The 5,719-nt window shown below is 39.4% G+C and overlaps 1 non-coding gene across 1 annotated transcript; it reads left to right on the forward strand.

Annotated features, from left to right (window-relative positions):
• The first annotated feature begins 232 nt into the window (after positions 1–232).
• On the forward strand, positions 233–339 carry LOC141658009 (small nucleolar RNA R71). Its single transcript, XR_012548920.1, has one exon. It is a non-coding gene; the product is annotated as a small nucleolar RNA R71 (small nucleolar RNA).
• The last annotated feature ends 5,380 nt before the right edge of the window (positions 340–5,719 follow it).

Here is a 5,719-nt window from a genome sequence, read left to right on the forward strand (position 1 = left end):
AGCACTAAGTTGAGCACCCAATTGAGTAACGGAGTCCACTTCATGCCTTCCTCCTCTAGTAGCCTTGCGAGGTCTACTATATTTTGAGTTATGGACCGCCATTTCCTCAATCTTGTTCCATGTTTGATTGTCATCAACTTCGGTGAACATTCCATTTGATCCCATGTTGAGAATGTTCCTTGAATATTCATATAGACCGTTCCAAAATTGTTGTACCAAGAACCACTCGCTAAGTCCATGATGAGGACATGAGCGACAAGTTCCTTTGAACCGCTCCCAAGCTTCATACAAAGATTCTTCATCCCTTTGCTTAAAACCCGTAATTTGAGCTCTTAGCATGTTAGTCTTTTCCGGTGGGTAGAATTTTTGGTAGAAAGCTAGAGCCAACTTCTTCCAAGAATCAATTCCGAGAGTGGCCTTATCAAGGCCCTTCAACCATTGTTTCGCGGTGCCAATTAGAGAAAAATGAAATAAGACCCATCGAATTTGGTCTTGAGTTACACCGGTTTGAGAAATCGCATCACAATAGTCACAAAAGGTTTCCATATGAGAATGAGGGTCTTCACTAGGCATCCCCCCAAATTGGCTCCTTTCGACTAATTGGATAAAGGCGGATTTGGCAATAAAATTTCCGGTCAAATGTTGTGGTGTGGGAGTACCATTGGGTAGGTTCTCCTCGGTGGGTACAGAATGTGATGAAAACTTAGGCATTGTGGGTTGATTTTGTGTGGTATTTTGTGTTGGGTTCCCCTCACCTTCTCTTGCAAAAGGGTTGATAAACTCAATAGTTGGTTGAATATCCACAAACCTCACTAATACCTCTCAAATTCCTCCTAGCAAATCTTCTATTGTTTGTCAAGGTTCTTTCAACTTCACGATCAAAAGGTAACAAATCACCTTGTGACCTTCTAGACATGCAAAATATCAAACAACTCGAAAACAATTAGAACAAACCTTGAGGAGTTTTACTTCCCCAAGGCAAAGAAAGACACAACTAATAACAATAAAAGAAAATCTAAATCAAGTTAACACCGTCCCCGGCAACGGCGCCATTTTTGGTCGGACTATTTCAGAGCTATATTCTATTTTTCGGAACAATTGTCGTTGGAAGCACCTATACCAAAACACAATTTATAACTTCACAAACAACTCTACAATTAGTAAAGAGGCAAGTAAAGGTCGGATCCCAAGGGACGGGAATTGAGATGAGATTTCTATTGAAACTAGTGGTGTCTTAGGGGTGTCACAATTTGGGTTGATGTAGAAGGTCACTAACTAGATAGCAATGGAAATAAATAAGCAAGATGAATTAAAAGGGTTGTAAACAATTGATAAAAAGCACTAAGGTATCATGGGGTCATAGGGGAATCATGGGAATTGATCATACAAACATGTTCTCAAATTATAAGCAAGCAATTATTGTTGTGATGGATTGAGTTGGGTTATATCTTACAATCCTAGGAAAGTTTGGGTCCCGAAGCCGAATCAATTAGATTGTACAACACCTACAAGTCGACTTAGTCTTTCCTACTCAACAACATGCATGGTCTAATGAGACTCGAGTTGGTTTATGTCTTACAAGTCTCATTGAAAAGATAGGTGATGGGTAAAAAAAATGCAAGGATTCATAGGCTCACATTTCATCAAACATAACATGTGCATGAGTTGAGATCAAAACAAGCAAGCAAATAAACCATGAAAGCATATTAATTTAAGCATGAATCATTCCCCATGTTGGTTTCCCCTAATTACCCATTAACCCTAGCTAGGTCACTACTCACTCATTATCATGTTGATCATGCTAGCAAGGTTGTCAATCATACCAACAAAATGAAACATGATGAACAAATGAAAGTAATTAAAAATAATTAAAAAGGGATTAAGAGAATTATACCTACTAATGATTCCAATAATAAAGCAAAGAATAAAAGAAGTACTTGATGCTTGATTGAGAGGTTGTCAATCTCCCAATAATAACTCAAATAATCTTCAATTACCCAAAATAAAGGATGAACGAAAGTGAGATTTAGGAAATAAAACTTGTATTAAAACTTGATTAATTATTGATTACAATACTAAAGAGAGATTTGATTGATATTAACTACTCTAATAATTGATAAGAAGAACATGCTCTTCTAATTAGACTAATGGGGTATTTATAGTGGAAATTAGGTGGATGCATTAGGGTTAACTAAGGGCTAAACTAGTAATTACACTTTTTAGATTGAGCAGGGAGACGCCGGTATTTTTCGAAGGAAGGGCTTCTTTCTTTGAAGTTCGAAAAAACGGATTTGTGCTGGGCTGGAATTCGTGCGTCTTAGGCACGGGACGGGCGGATTCAGGAGCCTCTGCCCGAGCGTCTTCAAGGGAATCCGGGCGTCTTCTGGGCTTGCTGCCCGGGCGTCTTTGAAGGAAGACGCACGGATTGTGCTGTGGAGGACGGGCGTCTTCCGTCAATCCGCACGGGTTCTTTCGGGATGGCTTCATTTCTTTCTTCTTTTCTTCCTTTCCTTCATAAAATCCTTGGGGATTTCCTTGGGGATGCAAGGATCCTTCCTCAACATTGCTCAACTATTATAATATGTACAAAGGCCTTCTAATCTTGTCTCTCCTTGATGCTTGGTCATTGAATTCAATCAATTTAGTCTCGTTTTGCCATGAAAATGCAAGATTTGCACTCCTTTCCTACCAAGGGATCAAAATCTCAAAGAATATGCAAAACAAAGAACTAAAGACAATAAATGACCCAAATATGCACTAAAAAGCATGGGAACAAGGCTAATTCGGGGGCTAAATATGCGCTAATTATGGTCACATCAATTCCGACTCGGACCAAGACGGTTGTAACACCCCCTTCTGACCCGACCAAGGTAATGGGAGGATGCATGTTACCATCTCGGTTTTCCGAGGCGGTGAATCGGAGTTGAAATTAAGAAACAACTTAAATAAATAACAAGTTTAGTGATTTACAAATGAATGCATAAATGAATAATAAATGTGAACTAGACATTATACAACTTGTCAACCATCTAAGTTATCTATCTATGCTACTCGACTCCAAGTCCGATGCTCGTCCCGTTTCACGCATGATATCAAACCAACATGTACTTAACCTGCTCCCCATATGATTGAAAATATCATATGGATCGACACAGGCCACCCCGAAAACAAGTATCAATTTACACACAGCCAAAACACGTTAGTTGCAATAAATAAATATAAGATACGACACAATATGTAAATATGAAACATGCCAAAGAAATGCGTAATTCATAACTATGAAGCACCATACCGGTACCGGGACATGCGCAGCCGTACTCACAACCACAATGGTGTCAGGGATACACCCATGACACCGCACCTCACAAATAGGTATTCGAGACACGCCCGTGGTATCGGGCCCGGAAGCAAACTGGATCCCCTGCCGGACGTCGTGCCTCAACCACACGAGTCCCTCCGTACTCAAGCCATTAATGTGCACATACCTCTTGGAGTGGGAAGCTCCAAGAGGCGACTCAAGCGTAATATGGTCTTCCAACCGTCTTACGTCTCCTCAACAACAACCACATCCTCAACATATACGATGATAACAAGATATAATATGCAACACAACATATCAAATAAGACTAATTATGAAATACACTTTCCAAACATTCCATGAATATCTATTCCTTAAATATCCCAACTCCTTGAATCGTCATAAACCAATATCATGTTACAATGCATTCCGACTACTTAAGAGACTCACCAAAATCCTCAAATACTACCATTTGATGCAATATGACTCATAATATGCAAAGGGTTTAAAAGACACAAATATGTACACATATTATTGAAACCGAGTAGGATAAACCTACCTTTTAGCAAATCTTCACAAGCTACTCGAATCCGAACCGATTCCGTCTTATAAAACCGTCTCATCCTATACAAATTACATAATAATATCACAATACATCCTAGACTATTATACACTAAAAAACCCCTTATTATAACCCATTAATTACCCATATTACCTACTAATTAATTAACTCAAGGAAAACCACTAAAAGTTAGGTTTCATACTTAATTAGAGAAAGGTAGATCTCAACTTACAAGGTGGAAGGAATGAAGATCAAGATGAGCAATCCCCTAATCCAAGCTTGAATCCCATTAAGAAGTATTTGCGAGGGTTTTAGATAGAAGGAAGAGGATTTGGAGTAAGAAGGAAGAAGAATGAAATGATATGGATAACATAAGGTAAGATCCCGAAATTTGTGTTTATCGGGTACTGTTCAGTGGCACTCGGTCGAGTGCTCGTCCCCTCAACCGAGTGTCATCCACTCGATCAAGTAAACCCTCTACTCGGTCCAATGCAGCCCTACTAGGTCTAGTCTAGGTCACACTTGGTTTAGTATAAGGGCATCCCTTGCTTCTCAATAGTTCTCCACCAGTCCTGAGGTCTCCTCACGCATCCCAAGGTACTTTTGCAGGTCCCAATAAATCCGGGTATTACAATCTTCCCCCCCTTAAAATGAACTTCGTCCCCGAAGTTCGCCTCACTCCCTCTTTCCCACCGTTCTCTCAGGTCTCTCTCTACGTCTCATTACCAATTCTCAAGTCTCCTCTCTTTCCCGAGTCCTTACCGTATATACTCTCTATGCCTAAACACGTCTCAACTCACAGTTCCCTCAACATAGCCGCTTTCATAACACTAAGGTCCTCTACCTGTACACATGCTTGTACTCCTCATTCCATGTTATGCTCAATTTCTTTCTTTCATTTCCTAATTGTTACATTCACCCCCCCCCCCCCCCAAAAAAAGAGAACTTCGTCCCAAAATTCAACACTCAAGATCATGGATACTCTCATAAACTACCTAACGATACATATGACTTAATAAAGTGATGAACACCACATAATAAATTATGTATTCTAATAGAGCTCAATTACCATCCTCATGCCACGCATATGCCGCGTCAAATATACCACATGATCGCACATGTATTTGTGTCTATTTTTCCTTCATGCAAGTATTCCCGTCTATAACCATTACAAGACTCATTTATGCAACGAACATCTATCATGAAATTCATAAACGACATTCATTATAAATTTACGAAAATCATCACATGTCACATACGATTATCACATGTCATTGCCGTCTATTTAGTCATGCTATGTCGCTATTGATTATTTAAACCCACTTTTAATGTTAATACACCAAGCAATAGTGGCACACCAAATATCATTATTAAACGTAAAAAATTCACGCAAATTGATCATGCAAGTCTTACTAGCCCACAAAATCTAAAAATGGGAATTTTAGAGAGAGGTTGCTCTACCTTATCTCTAGGTTTCTAGGGTTTCCATTGCACTATGGCAAGGAAATAAGTCTCCAAAAAATCTCAAAATAAAGCAAAATCCAAATCTAGGGCTCGTCTTCGTCTCTCTTTTAGTCATATTAGAGAACAATTCTTAGATAACACTGCAATTATGCAGCCTTCTACTTCTACGTCTTCGAAGCTTGACTCACCACAGGCAAAGGGGACTAAATCAGTCAATGAGATGGTTGGAATCCTAGAATTAGATCTTGGCTCTATAGTTGAAGATGAATAAGTCGAAGAAGCTCCCATTGTTGAAGATGCCAGTGAAATTGGAAGTGAGGATGATTCTGGGGAGGGTTGGACTAAAGTGCGTCGTTCTGGTAAGAAAACTCCTTATTCTTCCTCAATTTCTCCTG

The sequence above is a fragment of the Silene latifolia genome, chromosome 5, assembly GCF_048544455.1.
Source record: "Silene latifolia isolate original U9 population chromosome 5, ASM4854445v1, whole genome shotgun sequence".
Lineage (NCBI taxonomy): Eukaryota > Viridiplantae > Streptophyta > Magnoliopsida > Caryophyllales > Caryophyllaceae > Silene > Silene latifolia.